Genomic DNA, 17,250 nt, shown 5'->3' with positions numbered 1-17,250 from the left:
TCACTGTTGTGGCCTCTCCCGTTGCGGAGCATAGGCTCCGGACGTGCAGGCTCAGCGGCCATGGCTCACAGGCCTAGCTGCTCTGTGGCATGTGGGATCTTCCCGGACTGGGGCACGAACCCGTGTCCCCTGCATCGGCAGGCAGACTCTCAATCACTGCACCACCAGGGAAGCCCTCTTTCTCTTTTTAAAAAATATTTATTTATTTGGCTGCGCCCGGTCTTAGTTGTGGCACACGAGATCTTCATTGCCGCTTGTGGGATCTTTAGTTGTGGCATGTGGGATCTAGTTCCCTGACTAGGGATCGAACCCAGGCCCCCTGCATTGGGAGCATGGAGTCTTGACCACTGGACCACCAGGGAAGTCCCTCTTTCCTTCTCTTTTAAAAAATTCTTTCTACTGTGCATATACATTCAAACTTCTGTTGGTTTTGTACAGTAAATGCTTTACATTCTGACAATCATTTTGTTATTCATAATGGTAATTGCTTAGGAATTTTAGTGTCCCTGTCACTGATGCTTTCACATTCTTAAATCTGCCATGTTATTTGGGGATGAGCTATTGAAATAGAGATAACTCAATCATGATGTATTTTCATGTAGTATATAGTAGTCAAGATACTTAAGTTCAACATATTTAGAATTCAGAACCTGATAAAAACTCAGAGGAGTTGACTACGAAAGTAAACAAGATAAGTAGAAAATCTTTTAAAATTTGTTATTTGAGACAGTTTTCTCATTATGGGGTACAGCTTTCCATAGCTACTTTAAAATCAGTTTTATAGTTTCCCTGTATAAATAAAACTTAATCATGAAGGTAAGTCTTGAAGGTTTTATCACAGAATCTTAGCACTAGAAAGAACTTTTAGCAACACTATTTCTTGATAAAAGGGTTCCTTGGTCAATTAAATGTGGGAAACACTGAATTTAAAAAAATACAGAAAGAAATGAATGCATGTAGGACTGCTCAGATCCTTTCATATGCTGAAATGCATTGTGAATCACCTTAAGGGGAGCATTATCTAAGTAATTTGGCAGTGGAAATCCTTTTCCCAGAACACCTGTAACATTCTGAAAGTTTCCTGGGAGCAGATTTAGGAAACTGGGTTGCAAACCCCTGTTTAGAGCAGAAAAATCCAAAGCCCAGAGAAGTATGTGACTGGCATACGTTACACTGCTTGCCTTCCAGTCTATTTCTAAACCATTTAATGGAGAATTCCCTGGCGGTCCAGTGGTTAGGACTCCACATTCTCACTGCCGAGAGCCCAGGTTCAATCCGTGGTTGGGGAACTAAAATCCCACAAGCTGTGTGGGGCGGCCAAAGGAAAAAAAAAAACATTTCATGGTCAGATGTTACCAATACTTCCTTTTATAACAGATCTACACTTAGAACTCAAAAGATAAAGGATTAGCCACATCATTTTTTATTTTTTAAGTCATATATTATGGTGTATGTATGATTTACATAAAAAGGTTCTCCCCCCATTTCTTTTGGCCGCGCCACATGACTTGTGGGATCTTAGTTCCCCCAACAGGGATTGAACCTGTCCTGGCAGTGAAAGCCCTGAGTCCTAACCACTGGACCGCCAGGAAATTCCCAAGTTCTGCCTTTTTAAGTGTGCAGTTCAATGAGTTTTGACAAATGAATACATTTGTATAACCACCACCAACACAATAAAATATGGAACATTTTTATCACCCCTTAAATTTCTTTCATGCCTCATTGCAGTCAATGCCCTATTCCTCAATCCCTGGAAACCACTAATCTATCACTGTACTTTTGCCTTATTTAGAATGTCATCTAAATGAAATTATATAGTATGTAGCCTTTTGTGTCTGATTTCACTTAGACCTAATTCTTTTTTGATTCATGCGTATCATTTCACCAAGTTGTATTCTGTTGTATAGGTACACTGGATTCTGTATGTCCATTCATCTATTGATGGACATTTGGGTTGTTCCAGAGTTTGGCTATTATAAATAAAGGCCTATAAATATTCTTGTACAGGTTGTTGCATGAACATCTGTTTTCCTTTCTCTGGGTAAATAGCTACGTAGTGGATTGTTGGATCATATGGTAAGTGCAGGTTTAACTTTAAGACACTATCAAATTATATCAAAAGTAGCTATCCCATTTTGTATTCCTACTAGCAATGTATAATTTTAGAATTAGCGTCTCAATTTCTATAAAAAGAAGCAACTGAGATTTTGTTTGGGATTACATTGAATCTGTAGATCAATTTGGGGAAAATTAATATCTTAACATTGAGCCTTTCATTCCAGGAACATAGTATAATTCTCCATTTATTTAGGTCTTTTTACATTTCTCACAGTAATGTTTTGTGAGATATTTCACTAAGGGTTTCTGATGCTATTTTAAATTGTATATTTTAAAATTTCAGTTTCCAGTTGTTAGTAAACACAGTTTTTTTTTTGTATATTGCTAATCCAAAATTCACTAACTAGATCTAATAGCCTTTTTTTCTTTTTTGGGAGTCTTTGGGATTCTCTACATGGATGATCATGTTGTCCACAAATAAAGACAGGTTCACTTTATCCTTTGTAATCTTTTATGCCTTATAGTGCTTTTTTTTTTGCCTTGAACTGCTTGTACCTCAAGTACAATGGTGAATTGAAGTGGTAAGACTGGATGTTCTTGCCTTATTCCTGATCTTAGAGGAAAAGCAGGCAATCTTTCACCATTAAGTATGATTGTAGATGCTCTTTATCAGGTTGAGGATGTTCCCTTCTATTCCTACTTCCTTTTTTTAAAAAAAACTTATTTTATTTTTGGTTGCGTCGGGTCTTATTTGTGGCACACGGGATCTTTCATTGCGTTGCGTGGGCTCTCTCTAGTTGTGGTGCATGGGCGCACAGGCTCCAAAGCATGTGGGCTCTGTAATTGTGGTGCGTGGGCTTAGTAGTTGCGGCACATGGGCTTAGTTGCCCTGCAGCATGTGGGATCTTAGTTCCCCGACCAGGGATCGAACTTGCATCCCCTGCATTGGAAGGTGGATTCTTAACCACTGGACCACCAGGGAAGTCCCTATTCCTACTTTCTGTAGAATTTTTATTGTAAAGAGATATGTCCCACGTTCAAAATTTTATTCAGTATAGTTGGAATTGTACCAGTTATTTCTTGGCACTCACTTTAACTGGTATTTTATATAGTATAGTGCTACCCAATAGAACTTTCAGTGATAATGGAAATGTTCTATCCTGTGATATCCAAAACAGTAGCCACTAGTCACATGTGGCTATTGTATCTGAGGTCTAAGTTTTTAATCTTATGGAACTTTAAGTAATTTGACATTCAGTAACCGCATATAGCCAATGGACAGTGCAGATCTAGACCAGTGTGGGAATCCGTAAGCAGCCCTCTGGATAGGTGCATAATTTGGTAATAATATATTGCCTAATGATTCACTTTATATACTTAACCTGGAATGTTTCCAATTTTTGTACTTAGAAACTGCCTTTAGCTTTTCCTATTATGATTTTAGTAACTCACTTTAAAGATCATATTGTGCCACTTCTTTCCAATTAAAGTTTTACAATTGCCTTTGGCCAAAACCAATAAAATTCTGACCTTATCTGTACTCTCTACTCTATTGGATCATTTACTCAAATGTTCCCATCTTTTGTGCAGTTAATCAGCAATGTTATTTAGTAATTTAATGAAGTGGAGGAGAGGGAGCATGGGAATGGAACTTGGGAGTTAATTCCCAGATTACATTCTCCAGATTAACAGCTGTAATACTTTAAATATATGTGTACTTAAATTTACCAGGAAAAATAAATAAATAAATTTACCAGGAATGAATTTCCAAATTCCTATAGGGCAAGACCAACAATGCCTATATTTACATTATTACAGGTCTAAGCTCCAGTCATGCCACCTCATTAGCTGTATGCTTGACTAATCAAGTTGGTTTTGCATTGTGTCAAATTGAATCAGAGGAAAAAAATTGAACTAAATTCAAAACAGTACTTTTCATATTAAGTCCCTGTCTTATTCCTTTTTTTAACTTTTTAAAATTGAAGTATAGTTAATTTTCAATTTTGTGTTAGTTTCAGGTGTACAGCACAGTGATTCAGTAACATATATGTATATCTATCTATTCTTTTTCAGATTCTTTTCCATTATAGGTTATTACAAGATATTGAATATAGTTCCTTGTGCTATACAGTAGGTCTTTGTTGTTTTTCTGTTTTATAAATAGTAGTGTGTATATGTTAATCCCAAACTCCTGATTTTTCTTCCCTCCTCCACCACCATTCCCTTTGGTAACCATAAGTTTTCTATGCCTGTGAGTCTTTTTCTTTCAAAACAGTATTAATACCTAATGCCACTGAAAGAAATCCTGGGGCATATGTAATTAATATTTGTAGTATTGTTTGAGATCTTGCACTATAATCACTATGTATTGTTATTTATTCATCCCTTTAAAAATTAGTAGTTGTTTTGGAAACTTTGTAGTGGTCATATTAAAACTTGAAAATATAATTTCATACAATTACAACTCTGCTTTGAGAGTTTGTCAGTACAGAAATAATTTTGAAAATCTGTTTCATGTCTGTTTGAAATGAATATTTGGAAGAACTAGTATTATAGTTATTACCCATCATGGTAAGAGTTTCAGAAATTGTCCTAATTATCACATTCTAAACAATTTTCATAAAATTATCCATAGAAATGGCAGCAAGATGTCTTGTTCATTTTAGTTTGAGACTTAACATTATACCCAAGGAACAAACGTACATGCTTGTATTTCTAAACTGAGTCAAGGGCATGATGCTGTAAGACTCTAAACCTTTTTTTACCTCTTTTATCTTCAGTACAATTGACATATAGCAATGTCCTGTAATTTACATAGTAGGCCTGTAATTTACAACTTATACAACTCAGGAGGCTTGTATTAACTCTGTAGCCAAATTCATATTTATCTGTTGCCATAAGCTTCCATTTAACATTGATTGGCTCTTGACTTATTGGCCATTGTATGGTTATATGTCAACTTAAAGCCAGAATTCACTTGGAGGTGGGAAATCTACCTCTTGTTAATATGTAAATGTAAATTGAAAGAAAGTAAGGTAAAATTTATTTGGTTGAGGTTGGCTGGGTTTCTGCCAGGAATATTTGTCATTCTCCCTCTGATTTTATGTAGTTCTCGTCTCTTGCCCGTGCATCACACTTTGGCCAAGCCTTGCTTTTTGTTGCCTGCTTCCCTCCACTTCACCTTCCTCCTTTTTGTACTTGATAATTATGCATGAAGCAAGTTGCTTCTAAAGTTATTACTTTCTTGTATCTGGAGAGGAACAAGGGATTCTTGTCACACCTGCAAGTAATTAGAACTGGAATATAAACTCAGAGTCTTTTGTAAGTGCTACATTGTGAGTGCTCACTAAATATTAAATGAATGGAAGTGCTATGATTGCTGCCATATGGAAATGGAAGCATCCCTTTTAAAGGCATTTTTATGGTTTTATATAGCTTGTATGAGTTTCTAGCCCCTTGTATCCATTTCTGGAATCAATATTATATTAATATTAGGATAATAATTTTAGTTCCTTTATTTGAAAGAAAGTAGATTTTGTTGTGTCTTAGTATGATCATGTAAAATATAATGAAAAAATAATTTCTGTTTAATCCTATTAAGAACACTTTTTTCCTTTCCTCATTATTCTTTGTCATTTCTTTAGCTTTTTCTTTCAACATACACCAGAGTATTCTAAAAGGATCTTTTAGTATTTGTTCTATACATTTTACCCAGTACCTTATAGAAATAGAACTTTGTAGTTCACATAGGGAAGCTGTAAAACAGTTTAGATTTGTTTATTTGGAGGAAAAGGCAGTCTAAAATTAAAATGTCTGTGTATGATAACCAAATCAAATTAAATGGTTTAGAAGAAGATAGTAAAATAAAGATTTAGGATATTTATTCCCAAATTATATTAAGTGAACTTTGCAGAAAGCCTGAATGGAATTAGAAATATTGTTTCTTTGCCATATCTTATATGATATTATCTTAGCAATAAGACATTCAATGACCATGAATACCAATAGCCTGTAGGACTTACTAGGTTTACTTAAATTGTACTGTGGATGGGTGTTAAGGGTGGGAATGGCATCAGCCTTAAAGACTGTGAAGCTGTTACTCTGTGTGGTTAAGGTTTCAAGAGATATAATTTGATTCATAGTAGCATCAAATCCATGAAAGAAATAATTCTGTTGTGCCTCTACTACAGTTTTCAGGTTTTATTAAAATTCATTTTTGCCCTTTTTTCTGGCTTCTTTTAAGACTTTATATTAATTTGTTGTTAGAGCTATTTTGGGAAATCCCAAACCAACTTTCACACAGAAAACACTAGTCATTTTAAATCTGGAGTTAACACTGAATTTCATGAGTCAATTTCCAACGTTCTTGACAGAGTATTTTCTTGGTCTGTTATTGTCCTCTCTACCTATAGGAGCTGATTGATATGTTCAACTGCGTTTTAACCAATCGTAAGGTCATATATATGCTATTATTTTATTTTTTAATAAAAATTAAAAAATAAAACTACAAATGTTAATCAATTGAATTTTTTGTAAAAGAGAAAAGACTAATCCAAGAATATTTTAGCCCTCTTTAAATACAGCTTGTTTCCTGAAAACCTGTTTTTGAAGATGATGTTGATAGTGATGGGTGTGGTGTGAGAAGTCTGATCTGTGAACAATAATCCTTTCTGCCTTGTGTGTATAAAGCCTTAAGTCTTTTATTTGGTTAGCAATTATCGGTTGAGCCTGGTACTGTTTTGATTGTCTTAAGCTTTTGCTGAAAGCACCCCTCTCCCTCCTTCATCCTCTACCCTACCCCCACATTCTTGAGGTTTGTCTTTGAGGTAGGTATATAACTACTATTTCTTAGAAGGTCACAACTTTGCTTTATTGTTATGAAGTTGTTTTAGTGGATTTTAAAACATTTCTTGATGCTATAGGCATCATATTAGAACATGCTTTTGGTAATAATGTCCTTTGTCCTTCATTCCTCTCATAGGGCTGGCCTAGCAAAGGGGTTGAGATTATTCTTTAAAATAGCTAGACCTGCTATTTCCAAAGCATTACTGGTAAAGAGGCACTTTTAAACTCTCTGGGTTGTTTATGGCTTCTATGGAAGTTAGCTTGACCTATTTTTAAAACAATTAATTCAGTTTATCTTTCAATGCCAGTTGCAGAAGAATTGGAAATATTCTACTTTTTATATAATCTGTATTAAAGTTTAAAAATTAAAAGTTAGCAAATTACACAAGGATTTCATGAACACTTTGTATAGCATGTTATTAGATTGTAGGTGACAGGTAAAACTGCTCAAGAGTTATTTGACTCATTTGTGTTAAAAATCGAATAATATCACCCATTTGCACACATCTGGTTTTTATCTGGAGCTTGATGCCAAGTTGATGATATACTCTTTTTTTTTTTTTTTTAAATATGGAACGCTTCACGAATTTGTGTGTCATCCTTGTGCAGGGGCCATGCTAATCTTCTCTGTATCCTTCCAATTTTAGTATATGTGCTGCTGAAGCAAGCACAATGATACACTCTTTTTCCCAGCAGATATGGTAGTTTCCTGGCTTTGGCAGGCAAAGATATGGTAGATGTCATTATCTCTTAGCATCATTGATCAGATATTTCCTGTGATATAAGCCATAGAATTCAGTGAGTTATTCATCCTTATTGGCAGTGAAATTTTCTTGTGGTTAGTGATTTTCTGGTTTAGGTTCAAGTGTTTTTAATTAATTAATTTATTTATTTATTTTTGGCTGTGTTGGCTGTTCATTGCTGAGCACGGGCTTTCTCTAGTTGTGGCAAGCAGGGGCTACTCTTTGTTGCGGTACACGGGCTTCTCATTTCAGTGGCTTCTCTTGTAGTGGAGCACGGGGTCTAGGCGCGTGGGCTTCAGTAGTTGTGGTTCACGGGCTTAGTTGCTCCAGAGCATGTGGGATTTTCCTGGACCAGGGCTCAAACCCGTGTCCCCTGCATTGGCAGGCTGACTCTTAACCACTGCACCACCAGGGAAGTCCAGTTCAAGTGTTTTTTGTTTTTGTTTGTTTTGTAGCGAGGAGGGCTTTTATCAGTACTAAACTGCTGAATGTGTAGGGTAATTCAAAATAACTTACCTTGTGCAAGTCTCATCAAACAAAGACCACCAGGAACAAGCCTGTAGTTTGAAAAAATCAAATTTGTTTACTCTTAGTGAGGGACCCTGGAAGGCCTCTGGGCAAGAGGGAGGAGGGAAGTGTCTTTAGTAAATTTTGGCTTACCACTGAAGAATTTTGAGGAGTGTCTGCAGGAAGCCAGGATTAGTTCTGGATTGGTGGCTGATTCTGAGGTAAATTGAGAGAAGTGGGTATTAACTACGGGTTGGGTGCGGTCATGAAGCTGGGCAGTTTAGGACTTGGGTATCTCGCTCCAGTAATAAATGAAAATACCAAAGTGAGGATGGGGGCATCATTGGTAAGAAAGCTGTAATCACCCAAAGAAGGGGTCGCTATGATATTTTACAATTGCTGCATGACCTTGGGAAAAACAATGTTTCCTGTTAACTTTTCAGCTGGCTTTATCTGTGTCTGTCCTCCCAGCCTGATTAATTGCAGGGCTGCTTTTTTCTTTTTCAGTCCTAACTGACATTTACTCTTTCAGTCCCAGATAGGTTTTGATTCTTTCAACATGTGTTCTTATAAATCTTTTAAAAACACATGGTCAAGCTACAACAATTTGTTATTGTCTTTAAGGGCTTTTCTGGATGTTCTTAGTCTGTTGAATTGAAAATCTTTTGTTTTGGTCTACAGACATTTTCTAACACCAGTTCAAAATTCCATGCCAGTGTACAATAATTTTAAAACAAACAGATTTTTTTCCACTGTAAATAATGAGTGGAGTAGAAGAGTGGTCTAACAACTCTGATGTGGCCATCTCAAACCAACACTTCGGTTCTTGGTGATCTTTCCAGTAAAACCCAATTTAGTAGATACCAGAGTCCCTGCCGATTTTGTTCACTGTCTTTTGCAGGTAGAGGGAAGATTGAGGAATATAATGTAGAATTTTTGATGTTATAGTTATTTCCTATTTCAGGCTCATTATATATTTTCTACAATGTCATTAAATAGACAGCACTTAAAAGTAAGAAGACTGTTGAACTAGAATCAAAAGACCTGGATTGAACCAAGGGTCTGCTATGTATTGATGTTAGGCAAGACAGTTTCTTTGGGCTTTAATTTCCTCATTTACAAATTGAAGAAAATGCTTGCCTTCAGATCTCACAGGATTACTGTGAACTCAAATGAGATGTCTTTGGAATTACTTTATAAGCTTTAAAATGTTATGCAAATGTAACTTGTAATTATGATATTGGATCACACGCTGATAATAATGTTGATAGTGATAATAATGACTCATAGGTTAAACATCTGGTATTTGAGTTATCATCACAAAAAGATTATCTAGCTCACATGCAACTGTAGTGCGGTGCTTTTTTAGTATCTAAACTTAAGTTTCAGGACCTGTTCTTTGTCTCCAAATCCAGTGCCCTTTCCACAAAAGTCTCAGCAAAGTAAGTAATATATATTTCCTAGTTGCCATAATAGAACCCCTTGTAAGAGCCTAGAGTTTGTGGTGGGAGATGAAACTGGAAAGGGAGGTTGGGGCCCAATTATTCGGAACTGTCCGTGCCAGGAGTCAGCAAAATTTTTGGATAAAGGGCCAGATAGTCAATTTTTTTGGTCTCTGTTGCAATTACTCTGTGGTAGTGTAAAAACAGCTCTAGATAATATGTAAATGAATGAGCATGGTTGTTTTCTAATAAAATTGTATTTGTAAAAATAGGTGGTGAGCTGCATTTGGCCTATGGACCCAAGTTTGCCAACCTCTGTTCTACACTGATGAATTTAGATTTTATACTATAGGTACTGAAGAACCATTGGGTACTTTTGAATGGGAAAAGTATATGATTGGATTTTCATTTTGAAAAGACAGCTCAGGTGGCAGAATGTAGGATAAATTGGAGAGGAGAGAGAATGGAGGAGGCAGGCAGGGAAATCAGAGGGAAGGCTCTTACTGTAGGTATAGACAGGAGATGATGAGTGTGGGGGTAGTAGCAACAGAAATGGACATAACTGGATTGATTCAAGCAAAATTTTGGAGGTGAGATGAATAATACAGTTTGGTTGGATGTGGGGCATAAAAGAGGAAGAGTAAAACTATTAGTAACAAAATTGAGGAGAGGGAGAATATAGAAAACTTGTGATGGAAGGATAATGAATGTGATCTGGGAACTCTCCATCTGTGGTACATCTAGGTAGAGGGGAAGGATGTCCATTAGGTAGTTGAAAATGTGGTCCAGGAGCTCAGGTGAAAGATGTAAGTTAGAGATAAAGATTTGGCAGTAATTAGTATATGGGTAGGTAAGATTGCAGGGACAGCATGAAAACAGAGAAGAAATCCCAGGATAGAATTTGAGTGAACTGTTAGCATTTCATCAAGGGTGAGTCAGGGTAGAAAAAACAGTATAAGAAACTAAGAAGGCAAGATTTAGAGAGGCAGTAATGATATCTTGAAATGAGAATCAGAAATGATATCTTGTAAGTCATAAGAAGAAAATTGCAGATTTGATCAATATTCCCTATCAAACTTACTATGGAATTTATATTCTCAATGGTTTTGGAAGGTTGAATACTAGAAATAATTTTTATTCAATTCAGCAAATACTTGAACAGCAAATATATGCAAAACCTTTTCTAATGTTCAGGGCAGTCCTTGCTGTCAAGAATGTTACTCTTTGGGGAGGTTTAGACAGATGCTGGACTATGATTATTGTACAAGGCATTGTCTCAGTCCTTTTGGGCTGATATAACAAAATAGTATAGACGAGATGGCTTATGAACAAGATTTATTTCTCACTGTTTTGGAGTTTGAGAAGTCGAAGATTAGGTACGAGCAGATTTGGTGTCAGGTTAGAATTGGCTTTCTGGTTCATAGATACCTCACATGGAGGAAGGGGCAAGGGAAATTTCTCAGGCCTCTTATATAAGGTCACTAATTTACTTCCCCAAAGGTACCACATCCTAATGCCATCACATTGGATATTAGGTTTTCAATATATGAATTTGGGGGAGGAGGCACAAATGTTCTGTCTAAAGCAGACATAGACTAAGTGATTTAAGGGAAATACAGTAATGGGCATTAAGGAAGGAAGGAGAGATGAAACTGATTAAGAGAAACATGGAAAGATTTTAAGGAATAAGTGACCTTTGAGATGAACTTTGAAGGATTAATTATAACTTGAAGGGTGGAACATTACAGATGAGAGGATATCTGTATAGGACAGAAAAGGAGGCTTCTATGATTTTAAGTGGAAAATTTATGCCCTGGAGGAGTATGAATTATGGTTGGATATTTTGGGAAAGGTGGGACCAGATTAATTAAGCAAATACTTGACGGTCTTTTGCTTCCAAGGTACTAGAAGTACATTAATCAGTACATGATTAATGTATCATGTACTGACTGAACTAGGTCAGTACATGATACATTAATCTCTATCCTTAAAGTGCTTGTAATCTTAGATCAGAGATATGCACAGATAACTAATACAAGGACCACGATAAGAAGTGAAACAGGAGGGTTTAGTTTTGGCTGAAGTGATTGAGAAAGAGTTCATGAAAAAGAATGGTTTTAGGCTATGCCTCCAAGGATAAGAAGGATATTGACAAGCTGAAATGGCAGAGGTTAGGCATAAGGCTAAGGGAATAGCATAAGCAAAGGTGCTGGTTTGGTAAACTGGGAGAAGTTTAGGTTTGGAGTTTAGGTGGGAGTTCATTATTTTTTATCAATGGATGTCTAGTTGCTCCAGCACCATTCATTTAAAATGATATCCTTCCTCCATTGAATTTGATTTGTACTTTTTTCAAGCATCAGTTACTATTTGTGTGGATCTGCTTGGTCCTCTATTCTGTTCTATTGATATATGTGTTTATCTCTTTACCAGGACTGCATTGTTTTGATTATTGTAGTTACATAGTAAGGCTTAACGTTGGAAAGAGTAGGCCCTCTCACTTTATTATTTGTCGAGATTGTTTTCAACATTCTAGGGCCAGTGCCATTCCATATAAATTTTAGGACAGGGTTATTAATGTCTGTAAAAGCCTTTTGAAAGGAATTGCATTAAGCCTATAAATCAATTTTGGAGAATTGACGTGTTTACTATGTCGAGACTTCAATCCATGGACATGGTATGTCTCTATTTATTGAGGTCTCCTTTGATTTCTTTCATCAGCATTTTATAATTACAGCATACAGATATTGTACATGTTTTGTTAAGTATATATCCAAGTATTTAATTTTTGGAGTGATTGTAAATGTGTGTGGTGTTTTTACACTTTATTTTTTATCGAGGTATAGTCGATTTACAATATTACGTAAGTTTCAGGTGTAGAACATAGTGATTCACAACGTTTAAAGATTATGCTCCATCTGTGGTTATTATAAAATAGAGGCTATATTCCCTGTGCTGCACAATATATTCTTTTTTTTTTTTTTTTTTTTTTTTTTGCTGTACGCGGGCCTCTCACTGTTGTGGCCTCTCCTGTTGCGGAGCACAGGCTCTAGATGCGCAGGCTCAGCAGCCATGGCTCACGGGCCCAGCCGCTCCGCGTCATGTGGGATCTTCCCGGACTGGGGCACGAACCCGTGTCCCCTGCATCGGCAGGCGGACTCTCAACCACTGCGCCACCAGGGAAACCCTGCACAATATATTCTTGTAGCTTATTTATTTTATACAAAGTAGTTTGTACCTCTTAATCCCCTACCCCTATTGATGATATTGTGTTTTTAATTTTGGTTTCTGCATATTCATTATTAGTGTATAGAAATGCATTTGATTTATGTGTGTTGATCTTATTTCCTGTGACCTTGCTCAGCCCACCTATTATTTCTAGGAGTTTTCAATCTCTTTTAAAACATATTCTATCTTCCTTTTTTATACTATAGTTTTGGGATTATATGATTTGGCAGATGTAATTATGATATGGTTGGTTTGGGCTAGAAGATTTGGAACACAGTTTGCCTATTGGTGCAAATGATAATTTTTAAAATTTTTTCTCTCATTTTCAGAAAAACTGTTATACAATATTGGTTAAGAGATCAGCCTCTGAAGTCATATTGCCTAGATTTGAATCCTGGCTCTGTCACTTACTAGCTTGGGATCTTGGAGAATTTATTTAACCCCTTTATGCCTCAGTTTCCATGTCTTTAAAAAGGGGATGTTAATAGTACTCACTTTGTAGGGTTAACTAAGTTAAACATATAAAGTGCTTAGCATAGTGCCTGGCACATAAAAAGTATTAAATAAATATTAAGTTTTATTATATAACAAGGGATTTTTTAGTCTACTGTGGTTGGCAATGTATGGATAATATAATATTTTTGTATGTATTTTATTATTTTCTTTAGCATAGAGATTACTATCATTAGAGTAACCGATCTAATACCAAATGTTTCCCTCTTCCCTCTACCCTACCCATTTTGGAGTGTGAGAACATTGAAATTCTAGAGAGGAAAGGAAAGGGAAGAAGAATAGGAACTAAGCTTCACAGAAACTAAACCTTACTGTGCTAGATGTTCTACAAAATTCATGTCACTTAGGTGGTATTTTGCCTGTTTTATAGATTTTTATAGATAAGGAAGAAGCTAGGCCTCTTGTTCTTTTCTCAGTACTATGTTGCCATTTTACTCCATTATTCTGCCAAAATAGGGGGAATTGGTAGAACCCATTCTGCCAACACCTGTTGAGCTACTTGCCTGGCTCTTTGATTTTCCCACAGGATTACTATTGTATATATCCTTTGCCCTGCTCTCCTTGTGTGTCAAACACGTGTCCTCATTTATATTGAATAGTGACTTGGTACCCAGAAAAACAAGGGGTGAGTTCACTGCTTTGACCCATCAGTATCCTTTATTTGGTGGGGGGTAAACATTGCTGGTATGTTTAAACATAAAGCACTAACTGAGAGGTAGCTGTGGTATAAGAAAAAAGAACATTGGACATAAGTTCAAGTACCCTCATTCTCTGTTAATTATCACCTGTATGACTTTGGAAAATTTGCTTCACCAACCTGGATCATAGTTTATTTATATGTAAAATGAGTGATTAGAGTAAAAATTAATCTTTAAAGTCCCTTCAAGCTCTAGCACAATTCTATAACATACACTAGTTCAAAGAGAGAAAGGTAAATCATGGTTGTGTGTAGATTACTTTCTAGGGCCTCAGAAATGCTGATTAGCCTCTCAGAATCTTCACTAGTGTTGGCTTGCATTTTTCCTTTCTATTTATTTATTTTTGACAAAAACATATTGTATACATTTAAGTTGTACAACTTGGTGTTTTGATATATGTCTACCATGTGAAATGATTACCACAATAAAAAATAAACCTGTTAGTTACCTATCATGTTACCATTTTTGTGTGTGTTATGAGAACACTTAAGATTTACTTTCTTACCAAATTTCAAGTATACAGTAGATTATTATTGACTGTAGTCACTAAGCTGTATATTAGATCTCCAGAATTTTTTTATCTTAAAACCGAATGTTTGTACTCCTTAAACAGTATCTCCTCCTCTGTCTCCCCCCAACCTCTGGCAACTACCATTCTACTTATTGTTACTATGAATTCAACTTTTTAAAAAAGATTCTACATATGAGTGAAATCATGTAATATTTGTCCTTCTCCGTCTGGTTTATTTCACTTAGCATAATGTCCACCAGGTTCATCCATGTTGTCATAGACAGCAGGTTTGCATTTTCTGATTGCCAAAGGCAGCTGTTTTTCCTGTCTCCTGCATTTCCTGTGTCTAGAATTAAAGAGCACAAAGCTCAGTTACGTTTTAAATGTAAATCTCAATGAAAAATTTCATAAGACAGAAAATGATTACAAATATTAAATTTCTAATTGTACTGTGGGCAAATGTCTCTTCCTGTGGTTGAATCAAATGCTTATTTGAGCCTATGCTTTTTACAAAAATGGGCATTTTTAATGCACATTTTTAAATTGAAATATATTTGTTACACATATAACATTGTGTAAATTTAAGGGTGTACAACATGTTGGTACATTTACATATTTTAATATGATTGCCATTGTAATGATAGTTAGCACCTCTATCACGTTACATAATCATCATTTCATTTTAATGATTGGAATAATTAAGTTCTAATGTCAGCAAGTTTGATAATTATACAACAGTATTGTTGTCTATATTCACTATACTGTGCATTAGATCCAAAGGATTTATTTACTTTTTACTAAGTTTGTACCCTCAACCATCTGTCCTATTCCCCTACTCCCCAGCCCCTGATAACCACCATCTTACTGTCTTTATATAGTACTTGTCTTTCTCTGTCTGACTTATCACACTTAACATAAAGTCTTCAAGGTCCATACATGTCAGAAATGGCAAGATGCCCTTCTTTATCATGGCTGAATAATATTCCATTGTATACCACAACTGCTTTATCCATTCGTCTGTTATGGGTACGTAGGTTGTTTCCATATCATGGCTATTGTGAATAATACCAGAATAAAAGTGAGAGTGAATCTCTTCAATATTTTGTTTTCATTTCCTCTGGGAATATAGTAAAAAGTGGAATTCCTGGGTAATATGGTAGTTTTTTTTTCTTTTCTTTTTGTTTTTTGGCTGTGCCGTGTAGCATGTGGGATCTTAGTTCCCCAACCAGGGATTGAACCCATGACCCCTGCAGTGGAAGTGTGGCGTCCTAACCACTGAACTGCCAGGGAATTCCCTGGTAGTTCTATTTTTAATTTATTGAGGAACCTCCATATTGTTTTCCATAGGGGCTGAACCAACTTACATTCCCACCAACAGTTCCCTTTTCTCCTCATCCTTGCCAGTGTGTGTTATCTCTTGTCTTCTTGATGATAGCCATTCTAAAAGATGTGAGGTGATATCTCGTTGTGGCTTTGCTTTGCATTTCCCTGACAATTAGTGATGTTGAGTATCTTTTCATTTATCTGGTGGGCATTTGAATGTCTTCTTTGGAGAAATGTCTGTTTAGTTCCTCTGCCCACTTTTTAATCAGATTTTTTGTTATTGAGTTTTATGAGTTCTTTATATATGTTGGATATTAACCCCTTATCAGATATGTGGTTTGCAAAAATTTTCTCACATTCTGTAGGTTGTCTTTTCATCATTTTGATTCTTTTGCTGAGCAGGAGCTTTTAAGTTTGATGTCCCACTTGTTGATTTTTGCTTTTGTTGTTTATGTTTCTGGTGCCATATGTGAATAATCATTGCCATGAACAGTGTCAAGGAGCTTCTTCCCTACATTTTCTTTTAGAAGTTTTATGGTATCAGATGTCTGGCACATTTTGAGTTAATTTTTGTGAGTGGTATAAGATAGGGGTCCAATTTCATTTTTTTGCCTGTGTTTATCTAGTTTTCTCAGCACCATTTTTTGAAGGGACTATCCTTTCCCCATTGAGTGTTCTTGGTTCCCTTGACTCTGTTTTTGAATATTAGTTGACCATACATGGAAGGTTATTTCTGGACTCTCAATATGTTCCATTGGTCTGTGGGTCTGTGTTTATACCAATACCATACTGCTTTAATTACTATAGCTTTGTAGTATAGTTTGAAATCAGAAAGTGTGGTATATCTGGCTTTGTTCTTTCTCAGGATTGCTTTGGCTATTCTGGGTTTTTTTTGTGGTTCCATACAAATTTTAGGATTGCTTTTTCTGTTTCTTTGAATTATGCCATTGGAATTGTTTTTACTGAATTTTGAATTTTATTTTGAATTATGCCATTGGAATTTTCATAGGGATTGTGTTGAATCTACAGATAGATATGGGTGGCATGGACATTTTAACAATCTTTGCATCCATGAACATGGGATTTCTTTCCATTTGTTTATATCTTCAATTTCTTTCAACAAAGTCTTGTAGTTATTTATTTATTTATTTTTGTACAAATCTTTTACTTCCTTGGTTAAATTTACTCCTAGGTATTTTATTGTTTTTGATGCTATTGTGAATGGATAGTTTTGTTTTCAGATGTTTTATTATTAGTGTATAGAAATGCAACTCATATCTTTATGTTGATTTTATATCTTGCAACTTTACTGAATGTGTTGATTCCTTATAACATATTTTACTTGAGTCTTTGGGATTTTCTATATATAAAATCATATCATCTGC

The 17,250-nt window shown here is 35.7% G+C and overlaps 1 protein-coding gene and 1 non-coding gene across 2 annotated transcripts in view; one reads left to right on the top strand and one right to left on the bottom strand.

Annotated features, from left to right (window-relative positions):
- BRWD3 (bromodomain and WD repeat domain containing 3) overlaps nucleotides 1–17,250 on the top strand; it is a 118,175-nt gene that overhangs the window by 16,120 nt on the left and 84,805 nt on the right. The window lies entirely within an intron of this gene.
- LOC136143187 (U6 spliceosomal RNA) lies at nucleotides 7,468–7,574 on the bottom strand. The gene has a single exon (XR_010657882.1). It is a non-coding gene; the product is annotated as a U6 spliceosomal RNA (small nuclear RNA).

Source organism: Phocoena phocoena, chromosome X, assembly GCF_963924675.1.
Source record: "Phocoena phocoena chromosome X, mPhoPho1.1, whole genome shotgun sequence".
NCBI classification, from domain to species: domain Eukaryota; kingdom Metazoa; phylum Chordata; class Mammalia; order Artiodactyla; family Phocoenidae; genus Phocoena; species Phocoena phocoena.
Note: the sequence above shows the minus strand (reverse complement) of the source record. Positions and strands in the feature narration are given on the sequence as shown.